We start from the raw sequence: 22835 nt of genomic DNA, 5'->3' as shown, positions 1-22835 counted from the left end.
TCTACAATTGGCTGCTCTTTGGAAAGTCTATCCCTGCTTGACTGTGCCAGGGAGTAGTCCCTTCCTCCCATTTTTGGGCAAACAAGAGTGTCCCCATCCTCCTTTGGAAATGAAGGCTTTCAGGGCTTCATTAAAATTCTGTCTGTCCTCTGTTGCTTCAGCTACGCTGCCCACAGAAAGGGAGGATGAGTAGACAAAAAAGGAGGTAAGAGATGTAGGAGAAAGAAATAAGTAGAGATAAGTAGAAACAGAGGTATCAACAGTCCTCTGAGTTGTAGGATCCTTGATGTGCGGTTCCTATCAAAAGCCTTCTCTCCCTAACAAGGCAGAAAATAAACAGAGGAAGTGGGTGACTACTCCCAGAAGACAGGAAGTCTGGAATACCTTTAGTCCTGCCTCCTTGACTGATGGATAGGAATTACCCATGTCAAGATACCCTCTCCTTCAGAAACAGAAAGTGATGGTATTAAGAGCTGGCTGATCTTCTGAGAGTCTCAGAAGACAGACAACTCTCCAGTCCTGCTCTGTATGGAGAGAAATGTGGCTTTAAACAACTGCATATTGCTTTAAATTAAGAACTACTTTCTTGCAAATGGTTTAACCTCTTTGTCAAAATGATATATGACATCTGAGTCTGCTTGCGGGAAGAGCAGATTATAAATCAAATAAATGATAAATAAAATAATCTCATTGTAATCCCTACAATTTGAGTGAAAGCAATGAAGATGCTAGGTTATCACTCAGGTGATAACATTTATATAACTTTACCTGCCTGGCTCAATCTGAATGAAGCTCCCTCAGGGCTTCTTGAACTTTACCTTTCATTTATATAACCCTATCTGCACCCACACCAATTTCAAAAACAATAAAAGCATAAATTAAACACAAAGCTTGCTTTAAATTGCCTACAACATTTTCAACTGTAGATGTTCATGATATAAGGTCAGCATAAAGAGCTTGTAATCACAGACAGTCACAGATAAGTCCTTGGAACTAAGTATTAGGACATCAATTTCTGAAGTTTTCTCCATCTGTCTCTTTGAAGGCTAGTATCTTGAAAAAGATGTGTTGAAACAGGACCTAATGGATCTAGACGACCCATAAGAACAAGAAATTAATCACAGCCATTTTCAAACCAAACTAGTAACCACCTGTAACTTTGTGGAAGCATTGTTGGACAGATTGACTCAACAAGGACAGAGTGTGCAAGGATCTTTTGAGTTTTATTGCTTTGGGCACAGCATGAATTGACCGGTACCTTAATGATGTTTGTGCAATATGAATTTCTTTGAATCTATTTATGGAGTTCGTGCAATATACCACATTTGACTTATGATTATATGTTGAAGAAGACTGAAGCACTTGTACTTTATTAGTAATAGCATACCATATTCCAAAGATTTGGATAGCACATGCCACTTTAAAAATTTCCTTGTTGATATTGAGTTTTTCTCTTTTTCATTCATAAAATTGTATGACTGTATATGAATTATTGTTTCATGATTCTTGAGTAAATGATTATGTAAATTGTATTTATTGTCTATTTTATAATTCATACTTAGCAAGATTTCACAAGTTTTCCTTCTGTTGCACTACATGATATTGCGATATTCTCCTGCTTTGTGTTTGTTTGTTAGTATATATAGTCAGCAGCATCAGACAGTAAAACTTTTTCTTAACTATGCCACTTCAGGATAAAGAGATCTGGGAGCTACATATTCTGACACTCCCTCTGACAAGCAAGCAAGCAAGAAAAGTGTATTCACAAAGTCAGAAGGGAAATTCATAGTATTAATGCCTTGGATCATTTGGCCAATGGGCCCCTTTTTTCAAAGGGGGCACAAGGCAAAGTTGGCCAAGAATCTGAAGAATCACTTGTTCTTTGGGGTTAGATAGTATTGGTTGTTGGTTTCTGGGCACTTGTGTAGTGAGTACGTGTGCAGGATGTGAGTGGCCCAACATTTTTCCACCCATTTTCTCCACTTTTTGTGATTCCTTCCATTATAAATATCCTTTTCTACCCCCTCTCACACCTAAAGTTGCCAGGCAATGCCTGACAACTGACAGGAGGGTTGTGGGGAGGGGGGCAGTGTCCAATGAGAAAACTTAAGGCATTGTCTACTTACAGGAAGTTCTTATCATAGAGTTCTGGCAATTCCTAGAGCTACCTGGAAGTATAGAAAGAACTTCTGGCTTTACAATAGAATAGTTCCTAGAACTACTATTTATTTCTTCTGAGTAGCTCAGGGAATTACTGAACTCTATGGTAACCACTTCCTTATTTTTTTTTAAATTCTCCCACCACCACTTCCAGCAATGACAGGCAACAAGACTTGGCAGCCCTAAACAAATCTGGGTTTAGATTGATTAAGAGTCCACAGGAACAACCACAGCATTAGGCCGAGGGCTGAGCTGCTTTCATCAACGGCCAGTCAACAGTTATGGGGGGGAAGGGATATCATTTAACTTTGAAAATAGAGTCAGGGGTTTCCATGTGGTACAGTTTCACCCCCAGAAACAGCCATTTAGACCCGTGCCAGTTTATTTTAAATTCTGAGCGCTGGCCATTAAAACTGGGACATTTCAAGGCACAGTATGCCTGGCTGCCATTTTATGCCACTCTGATGACATTTTGTAATGAGCAGGAGGCCAAGGGGCTCAGGTTTGCATAGTAAATAATTGACTGTTGGAGCAAGTGGGGCAACCTTTGGTCTGGGAGGTGGCAGATCCTTTGTTTAAGTGGACAACTGCTGCTATCATTGGAGGGTCCTCAGCATTTAAAAAAAAATGAGGGAACAGGTTTGTGAGCATATCATAGTTGTATAGTTCCTGAATAACGTGATATTTTCAGCTAATGGTTATGACTTAGGCTAATGAAGAGAACTGTGGTTCTCGAAAGCTTATGCTACAGTAAAGTTGGTTAGTTTTAAAGGTGTTACTGGACTCTTCTGTTTTGCTACTACAAACTAACACAGCTAACTCCTCTGGATCTATGACTTAGGCAGTACACTGCTTTGAATCCCTTACAGTTCACTGAGAAGTGCGCTACAGAGTTGATCAAGGAATTATTATTGTTTTGCATAAACAAAAAAACAACTGCATAATTGTTTTTTTAAAAAGGTGAGTTATGAATCATGTTCTGTAGTCCTTTAAGAAAGTAGTTTGGTTGAATTTTACATTTTGGGTATAGTTGCTAAGTCGTGTGACTGCAGTTTGGGTTCTTGTACTGGTTTTAAAGGTTATACAAAATAGAAATTGTATTTTTTTTAAAGCAGTAAATAAAGAAACAGTTAAATACATTTTTTAAAAAATAAGAAAAGGAAGACAGCAAGGTTAGTGTGTGTAGTGTAATTAAATGAGTTCTGACTTTTCTTGGAGCATGGATCCCAACAAAGTGCTGCAGAAGAAAGGGGGACTTGACACAAAGGAAGCTCTCCAAGAGGCCTCCCATACAACTATCTTCCACGGAGGAGGAGCCCAACAATGCAGAGCTGCATACCATTCTCAGGCACACCATTCTCAGCATTAAGGTGTTCAGGTGTGCTGCTAAAACTTCTTCTTTTCCCTTAGCTGCCAGGGCTGCTGTGCTAGAGTTGGGGTTTGTGTGTGAGGTGGTTGATCCTTGAAGGGAACACTTGGACTTTCAGGGCAAGTGACATCTGCAGCTGGAACCACTGCTGTGTTTCCTGTACATGCTGGTGGGGATGGAAATGTGAAAATATGTATCCTTCAGTTCCAATACAACAAACCAAGGACGGGGGTGGGGGGACTAAATGTAACACCATGTTAAGGGTCACTATCCTAAATCTGCAGACTACAACATATTAGTTTAAGTTTCTTAAATCTAATATGGGTCTGAAGACCCCATCCTTTTTCTAGACCAGGAAAAGCCTGGAATATAACCACAATTGCAGGGACTTGCTGAACCACCCCTTTCTCTAATAATGCTCTCAGTTCTACAGCCAGAGCAGATGAAGAGTCCTCTATAAACTTTGGAAGAGGACTCAGACATGGTAAACTGTCAAACTCAATTTTATAACCATTTTCAATTATCTCCAACACCCATTAACCTGAGATGGAAAAGGGGGAGTCTATCCAGAGCTTTTTTTTCCTGGGAAAAGAGGCAGAGGATCTATTATCACGTGTGCATGCAAAGGGTGCATGCCGCCAGAAACACATGATGACGGCACTTCCAGGAAGTGACATCATTTCCAGAAGTGACCTCGCTTCCCGGAAGCGAGGTCATCTCGCAGGGCGCAGCCATCCCCCAGAGCGCTCCCTCAATTCGGGGCCCACTCGCCTCCCTGCCCCTTACCTGGCAGCAATATTCCCTCTAAGCGGTGCAGTGTTGTGAGCCAGAAATCTACTTTGTGAGCAGCTAATTGCAAGTTTGGTCACGCTTTTTCCAAAACCAGAATCCATTTGATTAAAAGACTTTTGAATGAGATTGTCTGAGCCATTGGTATTGAGTGCCATCAGTATTTTGATGACACCCACTTATGCATGTGGTTCTCAAAAGCTTATGCCTCTACAGAGTTGATTAGTCTTAAAGATGCTACTGGACACTTTACTATTTTGCAACTACAGACTAACATGGCTAACTCTTCTGGATATTAAAGAGTGCATCTGTAATATACAGGGTTCACTGCCGCATGGTGGTAACTGCTAGAGAGTATTAGGATGTTCACATCCAAACATCTGAGTTGGATCAAAGAAGCTCAGAGAGCCCGTGGCAGAATGATGTTGTCAGCTCTGAGGCTGTTGGGCTCCGATTGTCCAGAGTTGAATGGAGTTGTCAGACCCGAAACACCGATGTTGATTCCAAAGGGCTCAGGACCCTCAATATCGGAGTAGATAGTGACATCAGCTCCGATCACTGTTAGCTCTGCAAGAACAGAGGACATAGCAGCTTTTGTGGAGGGACTGGTCAATGCCAATAAAGTCTGTTTTCACAAAATGGCTTTAAGCCTAGTGGCTCTTTCTGTCCAAGCCTTGGGAGTGAAGTTCTGGCAGTGTTTCCAAGAGCTCACACTATGTCCTTCTCCCAGGAAGATGAGGCAAAGAGAGTGACCATTAGTCCTCACCATTTTAGTATTGTACTGAGTGCATCTTTTGAAAAGGGAGAGCCATTCTTGCAAGAGCCATTCTTGCAAGATGACAGTTGTCTCCACTCAGTTTTCTCTCATTCTCTGTCAGGTGTATCAAAAACGTGGGAATAAGTGCGCTGCAGAAGAACCTCTTAGATGAGCGTCAAAAGAGGAACTGAGGGTTGGCGGCACCACCTCTCCCAGAACATGGGCTTTTTTGGTGGGAGGCAGCCACGCATGCACTGGGAGGGGGAGAGGCACCCCTAGTAGATTAAAAGATGCAAAAATCTCCAGTCAGAAGGCCTGCACATGCACAGTACCATGTGGGACTGCACAGAAGACAATGAAATCAGTGTTCTTTGCCCTTCCTCATTGACTTCAGTCCCAATTCTCCAGTCTCCTTATACTGAATGCCAATATATTATGAATCCAATCAACCTTAGAAAGGATGGTATTTTTAACAATTAATTTTATTCCATAAAATAAAAGATTGCCTACTCCTCACTCATAGCCCCGATGCTCAGAAGGAAGGTGAAATGTTTTTTCTGTTCACTGGGCAAAAGAGAAAGAACACTTTCTATATTTAGGCGTGGGAGCACTTGCACTCTGGGAATGGAGAAGAGGAACAAGTCACATTAAGCAAGCAAGTTAGAAAAATACAAAGTAATTAGAATCTGGCTAATTCCTAAGTAATTTTGAGATACATACTCGAGGCTCAGGCAGCTTATTATAAAAAGGGACCCTGTGTTGTTATCTACGATCATGCTTACCTAAATGGCATATACCACACCCTTCAACATACATTGTTAGGCATGGGCAGGAACACCTTTCTTTAAAAACCATCTTCAACACACCTATGTAAAAAGGCATATTTCAGATCCTTCACACAACTCTTAAGAAACATCATTACTATTACACATCAACTACATAAATACAGGCTTTAGCTTACTCGCCCTAACAATAACCCTGTGAGGTAGGTGGTAATTATTTTCATTATTAAAGATTGAGAAACTGAGTCTCAGAATTCTAAAAGCTTGTCCAAGACCACACATGACTGAGCAGCAATTTGAATCTATGTCTCTAATACTGTATTCATTGAGCTACACCCAAATCACACCAGAATGCAAGAACGCATGTAGCTGCATCTCAAGGATAACGTGGTGCACCCTTATAATTATCATTTTACAGAAAGCAAGCACACTATGTATTCCAGTTATGACACAAACTTACCATTACTCTCTCTAAAAACATATAAACACATTTGCATGCTCATAGTAACACAAGTAAAAAGGAACTCTTCAGGACAGGAGTACAAGTGCCCTGTAAGCAGAGCCTACCTGGAAAATATCCCTGTTAAAACAGCTTTGCTTGATTTTAAATTGCAAGATGAGATCACACCGCAAGGATGAATAGATACTAAGCCTCAAGACATCTCACATAAACAGGAGCAGGTAAAAAATAAAGTTCGAGATAGGTATCTGGCCAAGCAGCCTTATTTGCATCTGACAAACATCAAATTAAACAATTCTTTATTGCATGGCACAAATTAAACAACACTTTATTGCACTGCACAAAGAGTCGCCACACAATATATCAAATTATCAAAATTAGAGAGGCAGTGTGTTATATTGGTTAGAGTGCTAGACTAGGGGCCAAATTACAAGTGACAGTGGCCACAGGCCCAACATATGGCTGCTGACACTATATTAAAAGCGGTTGTCATTTTTAAAAATTGCTGTGGGGCCCCTATATGGATTGTGCATGTAGAGTGGCTTCCTCAGGAACTCTGGTCTTTCCCTGTGCCTTTTCAGATACCAAAAGAAGCTCCCCACTGCTGTTTCGTCACTTTAAAAGACACAGGGGGACAAGAGCTCCTGGGGCAGCAGCCCCCCTGTATGCACAATCATATTGGGGCCTCAAGGTAATTTTTAAAAAAACTACTGCAGGGATGGACCTGTGGCTGCTATCGCTTGTAGTTTGGTCCTCCGATTTGAGACACCAAGGTTCACATTTCCACTCTGCCATGGAAACTTGCTGGGTGACCTTCAGACAGTAATATACTTTCAGCCTAAACTATCATATGGGTTCTTGGGAGGATAAAATGGAGGACAGGAGAATGATGTAAACTGCTTTGGATCATCATTATAAAGGGAGGGCATAAAAGAAGTTAAATAAATAAAAATAATCCAACCAAATCCACGATACAAACCACTGATAAAATACTGACAAATAGCATTCACAAGTATGTCCCTACATACCATTTAATAATACATGTACAGAAAACACTGGGTATAGCCAAATGGTGGATTCATATGACCATGATTTTCACTACAAAATTTTCTTAATCCCATGAATGGTTCAGTGGGTGTTGTAACTTCAAGCCAATATAGGAGCAAATATAACTGTTGTGCATAATCACCACACTACTGAATTATATAAGTGCAGAACACCTCTTCACCACAATATCTTTATATAAAGTCATCTCAGGAGCATGCCTAAAACCAGTTATGCTAGCAAATATCTGCTTCGGACCTATGTTTACAACAGTCTCTGCAACAACAGTTATACGACTGAACACATTTCAAACTGGGGAAATTGGACCACTTAAAATCATTTTTGTATTGTCCTTGCGTTTTGATAATGTTCTTTTGAGGCGTTCGCAAGGAAGCGAGAAGCAAGCTGCACAAACCTCTCCAGATGGTAGTGACTGGTCAAGATAAATGAGGCTGGACGGTCTAGAAGGCACTGAGAACGATGTTGAAACAAAATGTATTTTTATCTTTTAAGTTGCCAAACATCAGTTTTTCATTCAGTCATGACCCTTATTAAACTTAAAATCTGTACAATCAGAATTAAATATGTTCTATCTACACAAAATGAAGTTCATTATTTATCACTAATATTTAATGACAAAAAACCTGGTAAGTTTCTCTGATTATACCACTGATTTCCTCCAGTCATGCATCACTGAGTCCGTCGGTCATTAGCATTATCACAGTGCATAAACTTCAGCTTATGCAGCAACTTTGATAACAGCGTCTCAAACTTACATCTACCTTTTTCCCCGCCATTTACCTCAGATCAGCAACTGACTGGTTGCTGAAAAGAATCTCTAAACATACCAAAGCATGAGCCACTGCGACTTCTATCAGCACAAATGTGTGCTATATCTGTTTATAGGAGTGTATTTGTCTTCACTGTTTTCTGCAAATGTAACAATGACCCACAAGTCTTCAGTGTTCTCCCATCCAAAAGAAACTAAACCCTGTAGCAATGATTCTAGAACCTCTGGCCTCCTAGGGATACGAGTTGACTATGTAACAATACCAAAAAGAGAGTTTGCATTACTTTGTCTAAAAAAAGACAATCCCTTATGGAAGCTGAATGCTATCAATACTAATAGAATTCTTTCAGCTATATTATGTGATCTGTCTAGTAGAATTCATATCACTCAAGGTGAACTTCAGTTTCTGAAAACATTTATTTCTTATATCAGATAGCAATGTTGAAATTTTAGCCCATTACCAAAGTAATCTCAATAACTCATGTCAAATGCTTTTACTCTTTGTTCAGCCAAAATCTTCCAAATCACAATTTCAGTTCTATGAGCCCCCTCCCCCATACTATCCTGAGAACTACCACCTTCTCTGGAGTAGAAAGGTATAAGGGGCTCCTGGAATGAATGAATGAACGAACAAACCAAGTGTGCTCCACAAATACAACACAAACTCAACACACTTCCTTGTAAGACAAGAAAACTTTTTAAATTACTCCTTTCTCCATTATTCTACCACTAGTTCTGAACCTGGTAAATCACTCACAAATTTAACAGCACTCTTTCTTTTCCACAGGTAGATCTTAAAATACCCTCCCTAACTTCAATTCCTGAAAAGGCATGTCATCCCTGTATCTCACCTCCCATCATTTTATGCAACACTTAAGACTCAGCAACCAGCTCCATCAGCCCGCTCCTTTTCTTTTAGTGAACACCACAAACTTTTAACTTCAGTAAATATTAACACATGCAAACACACTAGAGACTGGAGACTAATAAATAAAACGTATTTGTTTCCACAAGCACTGAAATTCTGCTATAAGCTTAGAAAACAATAATGCTTTCCAATTAAAAACTAAATACAACTGACCTGTAGCATACAATAAACTAACTCCCCCATCAATTCTTTCCTTTGAACTACCGTCACCTAGAACAAAATGAACCATGCTTACAGAGGTGGAACCTGCAACAGCGGAGAAAAGTTAACTGTCATGCTCCCCTGATGGTTCCAACATGGCACATAGGATGATCCAGTTACATCCAATGTTACCATCTTATTTGATGGTGTTAGGGTATGCCATGGCACAGCATTCTATGACCCTCCTGGAACACTGCCAGCTATGATGAAGCTGCAGTGATTCTGGCTGCTGCTTTGGCAGTGCCACAACTCCCAGGACCACGAAACAAGGTTTGATCTTGCAGTCTCACATTTCTAAAACAAGGTGTACAACACCACACCTGACAAAGGCCTGAAAGAAGTTTTACTGGATTATCACATGCAACTACAAAGGTACATACATAGTCACTGGCACTATGAAAAAACCCTCACTAAAAATTCTCACAGTATGTTATTCATAAAACAGTTCCAGTTATCAATTACTACAACTCATTGATTCTTGCCAATTCAAGCAATTATCCAATCATGAAGCCAAACGGGAAGCTGAACCAACCATTTCTTGACTCTTTCCTGTGAACTCACCCAAAGAGCAGAAATCCAGTTAAGCCTAAAGACTTAAAGTTAAGATCAATTACAGCTTGAGCCTAAGCATCTTTATACAGAGGTAAGTCCCACTACAATCAATGGGGCTTACTTCCTCATAAGTGTACTTAGGACTGCATCCTTGGCTGTTGTCCCAGCCCACCTATTTTGGAATTAAATGACACTGAAATCAGAAGAACTTACTTCTAGAAAATTATGTTTAGCATTAGAACATTCATTGTACTGTCTATTGGTGAGAAACTAAATTTAAATCTAAGTAGTGAAGATTTAAAATGATGTGGATCAGGCAGCAGTAGTAACACAAATAAATATGGCATTAATTTCATAATGAATATCAGATGATTACTTACTATGTTTTTTTAAAAAACCAACACATCTATAGGAATTTAACAGCTACAGTAAAATATACAAATTTCATACAAGTTCCAGCAACAAAAATACTCCCCACACATCAAGTTTCATCCATTCTGTTTCTGTCACTGGCTTTTCCCTAATCCCTACCCCTCCAATAGGCTTATTTTTTTTAATTTCTATAGAGCAGTCTTCAATGAAGATCTCTTAACAGAAATATTTTTACTTTCTTGCTTTAAACCAAGTGCTGCATTCCAGACATACGTAAGGTTGAGTTCAGAAGTACAGAGGTGCCCAGCAATGCAGTCATTTAAATTTTTATCTACTATTTACAAGAACGCAGTAGAAAACAGGGAGTTTACTTTAGCAATGATCACAGAGCAAAGGTACACTGAATGTCTGTGTGAAAAGAAAGCATACATGTGTTAAAATTTTAAATATGATTTAAAATATGAGAAGTGGGATTTGGGATGGGGGAGGTACATTTCCATACATGGGCTAGGACCCAGGAAAGGGTTCTAGGTACATGACAGACTCATGTACCTAGAAGACTACCTGAAAAAGTACACACAGTGTGAAATCTGCTCTCCTTTTTTGCATAGCAGCCCTCTCAGCTAAGAAGATTATGTACTATTTAAATGTAACACCTTGGCTCTTCAGCAACACAAAATCCAACTTCTAGTGCCTGGCAAGCTTTAAACTTGGCTATTTGAACTCAATCACAACTTTTCTAAATGCTGTGGTTATGATCAACTGCAAATAGTCAATTACTGTTGAGTTCATCTGCAGCCTAGTTAAGTTTCATACACCTCTTTAGTCCAAGGCAAAGCAAAGAGAATTCAGCTAGACTAGCCATAAGCCAATGAATCAGAAGGTCATGTTAATTAATGAGTCTCTTGCCTGATTCTTAGGTAAGGTGATTTTCATGATTTTTCTACTGATGATCTGGATGTTTAACTGACTCGTCATATGATTTTATCTTTGTTCATCACCTTTTTTAACAGAGACATGTCATTCTATTTAAAGCTGTGTACCTTCAATTTATGCCTCTCTTGAAATGCTTAAAAATCATTGGTCTTGCTATCCAATAGTGTGTGTCTGGTCACATAAAACCACAGAGGCTTTCCAAAGATGCCTCTGAAAGTCTGATCACTTTCATTTACTGATGTGTTAATATGCCTAATCTTCCAATTACATGAATGGGTTTATTTCACAAAACACAAGAAAATCCAGAATAAAATTGTACCACAGAGCCTCAAGAAAAAATATCTTGACGCTAATTGCTGTCAACAAAATGAAAAGAATGATTGGGAAGCATAACTAAAACCAAGGTACAATATGAAAAGAAGTATCTGCATAGTCAGGGGAGGCAGAGGGAGGGGGTGATCCAAGACCATTTTCATTTATCCCAATCACTTGCATGGCTATGCCACTTTGCATTTCAGCATTTATAGAACAGATATAAGGTCACCTGAAAACAGGTACTTCCCTTATAGTTCTAATATTGTTAATATTTGGGCAAAGATAAATTTTTATTCAACGCAATTATATATATCTACAGATATGCTATTCAGATAGTCCATTAACCAGTTAAACTGAGTAACTAAGATTTAGGGTGATTTATTCTCAACGGATTAAATCAGATGACAACGTACAATCAGAAAACAGTGAAAAATTGCTTGGTGGGTACCAACTATTTGTGTGGGGGGGTGGATGGGGGGGTATGTGGATGTGTGTGTGAGTGAGAGGGAGGGAGGGAGAGAATACATGTGTGAATGGATATATTTTACCAGAAACTTTTAAAAATATCTTATGAGTGTTCATATGGAACAGGACTGAGCAAGAGGAGACGAAAGAGGGGCCATGTGAAAAAGCTGTACTATGTCCAGAGAAATGACGCTTGACCCTTTTTCATGAACTCATATCACCCCAGGAAGCAGAGAGTGTGTGTATTTGAATGTTGTCCCCCTTTTAAAAAAACCATTTTCCTGCTTTTAAAAAGAAGTATTCAAGGACAAAGAGCACTAAGGTATATTTTTCTGAGCGCAAGAAAACCTGATGTTTGTGGGTAGCATCCAAACATGCAGCCTTCTCACCAACCTGAAATGGTACAACTGAAGAACAGGTTTGCCACATGATTTTGCTGAGTTTATAAACTGGCCCTAAAATCTGCGAGACAAAATAGCTCATAAGGCTGCTGCTGAACTCCATCCTTCGAGTACAGACAAGGAATTGCCTGACTGAATGCCACCCCCCTATAAAATTATCTTTACAGAAAAAACCAAACATTAGGGAGAAGAACTCTATTCTAATTATCTCCCTGACAAGCTAGTTTTCTTTCAAAGTTTTCTTTGGGTATATTGACACAGCCTCCTCCCCCACCATACATATCTGCAGGCTAAAATTATTCAGGAACTGTTTTGCTAGATGGTAATTTGTCTGGATCAGGCCTAAAATACATTAAAAATACTCTTATTATGGATAACCTGGATTATGAATAGGACTATGAAAAAAATTCATCGTTTAGAAACAACTCCCTCAAATCTGGCCATATTTCTACTTTGCCTTCAACATACATCTCAGTACTTCTGATATTCTGCAGCTATGATGTTTCCAAGTTTGAGATCTATCCAGCTGATCATCTGATTATCACACTTTGCGATGCCAATTTCTCAAGCAAGCTGCTGGAGAACACAATACAAAAATTTGCCATATGCATTCTCTATAAAGGCACAAGACCATACACACTGCCTTAGTAACTCTATCAGCCACAGCTAATCTCTACCAAGAAGGAAAACATAGCCCTAGCTCAGTGCCAGACAGGCCACATTTACATAAATTAAGTTTTAGTTTTAATTCTCTCACATCTCCAATAAAAACAAAGATCCTGAGCATCACCGATGGGAAAGATCCACGTCTACAATTACTGGCGGTACAAGCAGACAACAGTGGCTAAAGTGAGCTAGTGGTTTGACAGTATAGAAGATCTTGCATCCTAAATGCAAGCCACTTGTAATTCCCCTTCCAGTTCTGCGTAATTTGTGAAGTGACCCTAACTTATAGTAAGTAGTTATCTTGTAGTCTCATTATATGGAAGAGAAGGCCCTCAGGCTTTTGTTAGAATTCTTAGGATCCCAGTTTTAATGCAGTGCCTGCATGGGTACAAATGCAATTTGTGATGGTGAAATTCTTCAATTTTTCCTTAACTAGTTAGCAGTGTACGAGGTCAAATCACCCAAAGGTGACGATCATATTTTACCAGAAGAGTACTACATGTACAGGATGGTTTGGCTCTCACTCCTCACCTCAGTACAGCACTGACAATGCCTGAATGCTGTTGCTTTTGAAGTATGCAAGAATCAACACTGTTGAAAATATGCAGAGTAACTCACATTGCTTCATAAAATGAAATTTATAATTTCATTTGTGAAATGTGGTTTATCTGAAAATAAAGGAGTAACAGTAATATGGGATGGGCAGCTGTGTTTCTTGTAGAAGGAATGACTGAAGAAAACCCGACTTCAGAATTTAGCATCCAAGAATAACCCATGTATTTTCCACTGTGTATCCAAGATACAGTTTTAGGGACGTTTACAACTGAATTAACAGAAACTGAAAAAATTGAAACACTGAAGAAATATGCAATGTCTAACATTGTATCAAAGTGAATGATTAAAAGTAAACAATACACTTGAGACTAATTTGAATAAAGTTTTGCATTTGTTAGTATGTCTTCTAAAAATTGCTCTGAGTAGGCGCTTTGGAGAAAACCTAGAGCAAGAAAATACCCAGTTATATTTCAGCATAAAAGACATAATGTAAATATTTCATGATATGAATTCCATTTTAAAAGATGTCAAGATATTTACAGTGCTCAATCTTACTTCTGCCTTTAATTAAATTTAACGCACATGCTTTAATGCAATTTAAATAGATTATTAGTTGTCAGGATATAGTATAAATTTTGTTTATGATTCAGCTTCTTTAAGTACTTCTATTGGGGAAACTCTTTTAACCCCATGACTGAGTAGTATTATATGTGGAGATGAGATTTCTAAAGAGCATCTGCAGCCCTTTGCACTCTTGCAATAATCTTAAATTACTACAACTTAATTACAATTCCCAGGCACTAAATGGAGATATTTTTAAACAGTAGAGAAAGACTAGTGGCACCAAAAAAAATCATTTCCAATGATCCAGGTATTAACTATTTTTGTATTAGGCAAAGAAACTTCTGCTAAAGCTTTTGTTGTTGTTGTTGTTGTTGTTGTTGTTGTTGTTGCTGCTGTTGTTTCAAGTTGGAAATTATTTTCATTTTTAGAAATTTAATTAAATACTGGCTGATCTGTTATCTGGCAGTATACACAAATACCATTCATACACAAGTTAAGTAAGGAGAAACAGTTGATCTCTGAGGTACAAATCAAGTGGAGGTCCATGGTGAATGTACACATTTGAGTTGCATGTAATTAACATGTTGTTTTATGGCCATCAAAGGTGCCAAAGTACAGTTGATAGATGTCTTTCTTGTAGCATACAAATTCCTTGAGTCTTTGCTCAGCAGGCCTTTCTATATAAACTGAATAAATATGAAAACTTAATGAAATAAATACAGGCTTCAATTCATTTTTACTTCCTTAGTCTAAATTCTTTAGCATTTTTGCTCTGTACAGAATACTTTCATGAACTCATCAAACGACTGATCTCTGAAATATCTTGCAGTGTTTTCATATTGCTGTTTACACCACTAACTTTAAAAAATTGTGAAAGCTCACTTTCTGCCACAAATTCTGAAAAACATTCAGCATGTTTCATTGTAATTAAAAAACTTTCCTTTCAATCCAATCACATAATACATGTAAATTGAGAGATAATCCTAAGTGGGTTAACAGGACCATCTGTGGGCTCAGAATGCTTGCACACTTAAAATCTTGCCTGGGTCTCTTCCAGCTGGGAATAGTTTGCAAGAACCCTGTGCGGAAAATCTACAGAATGGATCCTTCCTCTGAAATATCCCATTTAATTCCTATGCTAGGACATATTTAAACTGCTCCACAAGTTATCAATAACCAAAAATAATGAACAAGAATTTGTCATACAAAGGTAACCCAAGCCAAAAGCGTAATCCAATGACAAGAGCCCTTTAATTCTTCTGTGTGATCACCACTAGAATTGCAACAGCTCTGTAGCTACATAGATGAGAGGCCCTGGGTTCAAGGACTTGCCCCAGATACAAGAAATTGCATGAACGTGGGCCTCCGTAGACCCATATGTATGGAAGAAAGCAGTAAGGCTTGTCGCATCAAATTAACCAGTGAAGGAGGCATGGCACCCATTCTATACATGTCTGATGAACTGCTGTACCCTGAGACATTAGACATCCTGCACATTCTTAGTCTGGGGTTTCACCGTCCTAAAATAATACACCTTCAAAAGAAATCGGGACTACAGTAAACCAAAAAAGCAGTTTTTAGTTATGATATACACCTGTAGTATTACTGCTACAAATGGAACTAGATGCAGAGCACGAGACAATGCAACATTAATTGTCTTCCTAAGGCCAAAGCTTTAATACCAAACATCTGTCTTTCTCCTTTGACTGTAAGTTCCCCCCAAAGTTGTTTCTCATTTTAATGAAAACTACATGATATAAGATGAAAGGAGAGATCCCCTTTTTATAGAGTTGGCGCTTTATAACACAGTGCAGAATGCAGATACATGCTAGGACTCTCTCTTTGCAGTATCCTGGGGAATCCATACTGCACAACGAAGTGTTCCTATATTTGAAAAGTGCTATTTGCTTTGTCATGAGGCTGTAAAGAGATTCTTTTCCCCCACTGCTCATAGCTTGGGAAAATATGGATTCTGCAGTATAACTTTTAATGTAAAAAACATGTACCTACCTATCACATAGTCTTCAGTGCTTCTGTAAAGTACCAGAGGCAGTTTCCTGGGGGGGAGGGGGGGAATCACAACTTACACTGACTTCAAGGTGAATCTATCCAATAGATTATATTAAGATATAACACCTCCTCTATTCAGAATGGTATGGAAAGTATTACCTTTCCAAAAAAGAACCAGGTACAAACAATGTAGCTTCATATATGCCAAGCCCCACAGAGCGGCATAAAAACATTTAAGCTTAGTGCCTTGAAGTTGCAATTAAGTTATAGTAATTTAAGATTATCGCAAGAGCAAAGGGCAGTAGCAGCACTTCAGAAGACTGCTCCACCACTTAATGCCACTCAGTCTTGGGGTTAAAGGAGCTTCTTTTAGTATAAGTACCTTAAAGCAACAGAATCATAAACAAAATTTATACTATTATACTGTCATTTTATAATCTATTTAAATTTTATTAGTGCATCTCCAAGAACTTTTAAGGACAGAAACACCATTGTAATCTAGAAATAACAGGACGCAGTTAGTAAAATTATATTGTACACATACTATCTGAACATTTAAAATACATCTGCTGAAATTCCTTACAGAGTTATGCACATACAAGTTTGCATATGAAATAGTCCTACATGACAGCAATATTTAAACCTTTCACACAAGAATATTTAGCAGGTACAATGCACCTTCCACTGTAGTCAAGGGAAAACCACCTACTGATTATAATGGTGCTGAACTGCACCCAGTTCAAAAAAAGGAAACCACAAAAATACCAGTATCTTACTGTGTTCCCTTTAGGGGGGGAAAGCTCAGTTTACTAATAGCTCATCTACCCCTTCTAACAATAAAATAAAACAATGTGAGATGTTTCCATGTGAATATGTTTCTGCCTAGGTAAACCCCATTAAAATGGACCTTTTTCACCAATAAGCTGGGCTACATTTGTCTCAGAGAAGCCCCGTAAAAATCAGGACCTGAAGAGGAAAAATCTTAATTCTCCTACAAGTACAGAAATGGAATAGTTACTGTTTTAGTTGAAATTATGGTAAAAGAGAAAGAAGGAAATATTTATAGCTTTTTTTAAAAGTTACATATTGCCCTAAATAGCTTAATAGCATACATCTGTATGTTTAATGCATGTGTATTTAATTACATAATAAACCTACAGGTAATAAAAAATATCTTAACAATCATTGCAGTAAGTTGTTTGGATGGTTATGAAACCTGTGCCTTTAAAATATATAAATACTTTGAGATCTGAATGCTCATTAAATGTATACTTAAGTGACACTGGCTGTTTATTCATTGATAGTTATTTATCTCTTCTATTTCTAATGATTATGTACTTTCATAAAGGAGTTGCTTATGTCTGGATTTTTTTAAATATCCTTTGTTACAATATTAATCATGGTAAGAAACTAGCTTGAAACAAATAGTTGCAAGTAGTAGTTGCATTTACACAGAGAATTCTTCTAGAATTTCAAACAAAATAAACAGCCTAACCACAAACTAGCTGGAATGCGTAATGGTGCTTTTCTTAAATAATACAAAATCTATAAATTGCTATAATAATTTCTCACTGTGCCATTTTAACATGCTGAAATACAGTTTTCTTGAAAAATTAAATGCCAAGGCAAGTTACAAAACTTTGTTTTTATAAATAAATGAAAAGCACTCTAAACATTAAATGTCATAATGATTGGGAAGGTGCTATGTTTAAGGGGGGGAAATTACCTTGATTTTCTAAAACTGCCAAGAACAGAATGACATAAAACTACATCATTACAATGAAACAGTTCCATTCCACATGAGAATAACACCTCCACAAACTCCAAATGTCTTTGTTTCTTGACAACTCAGAGAATTGAAGGGCTGAACTTAGTAAACCCCCTTCCCCTCTTTTTTTTAAACATATGGGAACTCAAGGGTTCCTCTCTGCACTTCAAGGTGTTACAGATAAAAAAGAAGTTGTACGTCAATGCAGCATGAATACACAATTCTGTCAAACCAAGGAGTGACTTTTCTTTAAACTAACTAGTCTTTCCAGTCAGCGCTAGGTGAAAAACACTGGCTTAAGTCGTCAGATCCTTCCAACTTATCCTTAGCTTTTACAACAAAGATCAGCATTTGTAATGGTCCATTTCTGCATAAGTGAACATAGAAGCCTTGCTGCCTGATCGAATACTCCAGATCTTTCACTGCAGCAGCTCCAAACAACAGCCCAGCAGCAGCTTTGTTTGATCTCTCTTGCCTTCCTTAATCTGGGTTGTCAAGGTTCACTTGTTGGAGGCTGTTTACTTTACTTAAAAAAAAAAAGGAAAGTGATTTCTCCCCCCCCCCCACGCCCCCAATGACTAATCCAAAGACAGAGGGGAAAGAATGCTGCCAACGCAAGATGTTAAATCTGAAATACCTTTTTGCAATGAGATTCTAGCCGACACATTATGAATGGTAACCAATGGAAAGTCCTCCCCCACCCACTCATTCTATGAAGATGGTTCAAAATAAAAACAGAAAAGACCTTGCACTGTCCATTTCTGTAAACACAAACTTCTTTGCCATCGTCTGCCATCAAAGATGTTCATTTCTTCTTCAAAAACCAATTTGCCATTACAGTATTTGGGGAAATATGACCTTTTTAATCTTAGAGGAGCAAGAAAAGGACAGTTTGGGGGGTTCATAAACATTAGATTGCAAAGTATTTTGAATGTCCCTATTTCTTCTTCTCTTCAATTAAAATAAAAGTAAATGCCCTTAACAAATAACATAAATGCTTTACCCTATAGTTTATCTGTAACACAAGAGGAATTTCATTTAGTATCCTTACGTTTTGTGAAGTCAGATAAATAAAGAAATTCCTAATTGTAGTCCTACAGTGAAGTGTAAATACAAATGTTACGTACTTTATGGCTTTTTTTCAAAATGTCATCATTCAGTACATGAAATTCAGATTTATACATCAGACACAATACAAATTATGTAAACATTCTTCATATTGCTCATTCTCATAACAATTACCAACAATGAAATCTTAAAATTTTAAAAGTAGGACTCATTCTTCAAGAAGCCAGTATTCAGAAGCATCTGAAAACAGCTGGAGTTTGGGTTGCTTATGACAAATTGATGAGAATTTATTTTTGCAGAAAGACAGTCTTCCCAGTGGTCATTTCGGGACACAATAGCATCACCCCCCCTCCTCAGACCAAAATAATTAGAAGCTGGGCCACTGCCTTGTAGTTATTCCTATGCTTTAAGTCTTTCTACACTCCCTTGAAGCAAATGGGGGGGGAAATCAACCATGTCAGACGAAGACAGTGTAAAATCAATACACTTAGTAATCAGTCCAGCAATGGTATTTGAACACAATGACTTGGAAATAATTAATAGTTACCAAGTGGGGTAAGATGAGATGGGGGGAGTAGAATGTCATCATATTTTATGACAGCACTTATATTCTTCACTAAACTCCTGAACCCTGGTTTTCTTAGTTTAAAAACAAGGAGAGACTATATTTTTATGACTCCCCCTTTCCCTCCCCTCTGCTCATTTTCACTGACTTAAAAATCTGAATCTGCAATGGAAGTTTGTAACTCTTTTCAAAATGATGCACAGTTGCTTTTCTATACTGGGGGGGGGTTTGCTTGGATGGAGATTTCTTAAAGCTTGCACTGGTTCTCCTATACTTACCAGCAGAAACGGGTGTGTGATCGCCACCGCCAGCACCCAGCTTCTAAGCAAAAGGTTGCTGTTGCTCCTGTGCTCTCCGGCAGACAAAACTTTGGGCTCTCTATAGTCGAGAAGAAATCACAGGGTACTTTCAACAAGTCTCCACAAAACAGGTTTTAGTTAAAGAGGTGGGGGAAGCTAAAAATTGAAGGGAGGGAGGGAAAATGTGCGCCTGTGTCTAAGAGTTTGATGGGGGGGAGCCTTGGAAAGCACTTGCGAGAAAGGGGATCAGGAAATCAAATCTAGTAACAGGATCCAAGATTGCCACAGACTCTCACAGGCAGGCACACACACACACCCCACTCAACCCTCCTCCCTGCTCAGCTGGGATCTGCTCTTTTCCTAAAGAAACGCACCAGGGGCAAATCATGGCAGGCTTGCTTAGGTATGTGAAGTTGCACATGTGTGTTCAGACAGTGCAGGTCAGAAGGCTGCAGTGAGCGAGTGAGAGAGAGAGGGGCGTACGGCAGGGAGACTGCCGCTGGCTGGAGGCTAAGGAAAGGAAGATGCGCGGCCACTTCTGAGCGCACAAGATCGAGCCGGGGAAGGGGGCTTGTCTCCCCAAAAGCCTCCCTGCCAGCCTGCCCACCCTCCGAGCTCCAAGAAGGGAAGACTGGGAGGGGGAGATGCAGAAGGGCCCCGGGGAAAGCGCTGGGGAAGCGGGCGCCGCCGGAGTTGCGGCAGACGCTTGAACTTTGTCGAACTTGTCCGGGGCTGCACCTCACCGAGGCGCTCGTCCGCCGGAGCCCCCGGAGGGGGCAAAATCCGGTATATCGACAACAGCACCCGAGATGTGGAGCCAGCCCGGGGATGGGGGCAGAGGGGGTTAGCGCAGGCAACGGGAAAGGAGCCGGTGGCTGTGGTGTTGTGCGGTTGTGTTTTTGTGAGACTCTGGCTGATTGGGAGATGGGGGAGCGATGCCTGTGTCTACAGTCGCGGTTTAGACTTGCCGAGCGCCTGGGAAACTGCCCGTCTGGGGCTCCCTCCAGTGTTTGTGGTTTTTGTGGCGTGCGCGGAGATCACAGCTTTGCGCGGGCCAGGAGGACGGGCGCGCGGTTTTGCGCAGCGGGAAAGTTGCTCACTTAGCGATACGAAAGAGGGCTTGGGGCAGCAGGAGAGGGCCACTTGTCGCCGGCCTTCGTGCATGTGTGTATATATAACTTTTCCCGAGTGCAACTAGTGCTTCCTCGTGTGAAACTGGGGCTTTGCCACGTGTGGGTTTGGGTCTCCACGGCGCCTCGAGTCTCCGCCTGCGCCTGTGGAATGATGTCTTTGACGCCCGTGTCTGTCTAGTCTAACAGGCGGTCGTCTTGTTTGTCACCTGTGACTTCTGAAAGTGCCTTTGTGTGACTGCGGGGAATGGGAGGATTATCTTTTTCGGCGGCGGGGGGGGGGGGGGATGCTGCCAGTAAGTGAGTGAGATTGCGGCGCACCAGTCTAGCCTGTTGCGAGAGCCCTACTGGGAGCAAATGGGCGACGGGTCCTCCAGTGTTACTGGACCCGAATCTTGCTCCTCTCTACAGACACATCTAAAGGGGCGAGCACGGGGCAGAAAATCTTAGGGTGCAACCCCCTCCCCCCGCAAAGCTGAAGGGAGAAGTAGTGACCTGTGTTGTGTGGAAACCAACAGCCGGCGAGTTCAAGCCAGTGGGCGTGTAAAAGGTGCGAGCCCCACAGGCCTGTTGGCTGAAGTTCACGGGACGAAAGAAGGAAAGAGAAAGTAGAGAGAGGCACGCGGGCAAAAGTTTGTTCGAGTGGGTGAAAAGTTCTTCCTTCCCCGTCCGCCTCGTCGCAAACGGCCCCCAGTTCTTCAGGGGAGAGCGCGCACGCCCAACCGGCAACTCCTGCCCTTCTCCAAATATCCCCCCCCCTCCCGCCCGAGGGAGGACATGCGCGCGCGCGCACCGGGGGCCAAGGCTGGCGGTGCTTCCAACTTGCTGCGGCCGTGTGTGCGGCGTCCAGCGCGTGGAGAAGGGACGGGTACGGCGGGGGGGGGGGGGGGAGTCAGAATGAGGTGCAAAAGTGGGACATAAAGAAGAGGAAGCGCCTCAGAGGTGAAGGAGCCGCGGCTTCTTCCCGTTGCGTCTGAGGTGCTGTATGCAAATAGCCCAAGCACGGAGAGGTGGGGGGAGAGGCGAGGCACGTGGAAAGGTGGGGGGAGAGGGGGTCAGAAGCGGGGAGGGGGGAGTGAAGAGCAGGCGTGGGGGGGAGGCGGAAACAAACAGGAGAGTTCAAAGTGGATGAGAAAAGGCGAAATGGCAAACTCACCCGCTGGAAACGGCCTGGCGGTGCCAGCTAAGGGGCTCCCCCCACTGCGGGCGGGCGGGTGAGTGAGTCTGTCTGTCCCTCCCTTTACTCCTCACTCACTCTCTTTCCCTCTCTAGCCAGCCAGCCAGCCCCATGCAGCAGGCACAGCGTGCAACACAGCCACACAATAAATAACAATAGAGCCCTCCGCTTCAGTCGGGAACTAGCTTTCCAAAAGGGGGAGAGCAGAGCTGCAAGGCACAGGCAAGCCAGTAGCAGCAGCAGCAAGCGAGGAAGGGAGGACGAGACGAGCCTCCTCCCCCACGCGCCCCCAGCCCGGCGAAGCTACTCCCGGCGTGCCTGACGCTGGAAGGCCACTTTGGAGTTGGGCTCTTTATTTTCTTAAATAGCAGGAAAGGGGGCAGAAAAATCTAGGAGAGAGAGGAAAAATAACACCCCGCGGAGGGAGATTTTGTTATTTTTTGCTGTTATGAGTCCCTGACGTCACATCCACCTGCTGGGTAAACAAGGCTCAGTGCAAAACGAGGGTGGTGGGGGGGAGAAAGATAGATCGCAGTTGCAAAAAAAAGAAGAATGGGGGACAGATCGAAGGAGACAGAACGGGCAGGAGGAGGGAGTCCAGAAAGGAGGGGAGCGAGCTGCAAGAGGGAAGGAGAGGAGATTGGAAAAGAGAAGGGGAGAGCCAGGAAAACTAGAGAGAAAGCGGGGGGAGAGAAGGCGGAGGCAGCCCGGA

General features: G+C 40.9%; 1 protein-coding gene across 3 annotated transcripts in view; it reads right to left on the bottom strand.

Moving 5' to 3' along the window:
• FOXP1 (forkhead box P1) overlaps positions 1-22329 on the bottom strand; it is a 714752-nt gene extending 692423 nt beyond the window's left edge. For all 3 annotated transcript variants that reach the window (XM_054975302.1, XM_054975305.1, XM_054975306.1), the window contains exons 1-2: positions 22103-22329; positions 19796-19895 (exon numbers count right to left, since the gene is read on the bottom strand). The gene's annotated coding sequence lies outside the window, so the exon portion shown is untranslated. The remainder of the gene's footprint in view (positions 1-19795; positions 19896-22102) is intronic.
• Between the last annotated feature and the right edge of the window lie 506 nt (positions 22330-22835).

This window comes from Eublepharis macularius, chromosome 4 (assembly GCF_028583425.1).
Source record: "Eublepharis macularius isolate TG4126 chromosome 4, MPM_Emac_v1.0, whole genome shotgun sequence".
Taxonomy (NCBI): domain Eukaryota; kingdom Metazoa; phylum Chordata; class Lepidosauria; order Squamata; family Eublepharidae; genus Eublepharis; species Eublepharis macularius.
The sequence above is the reverse complement of the archived record's forward strand: the minus strand, read 5'-3'. Positions and strand labels throughout refer to the sequence as shown.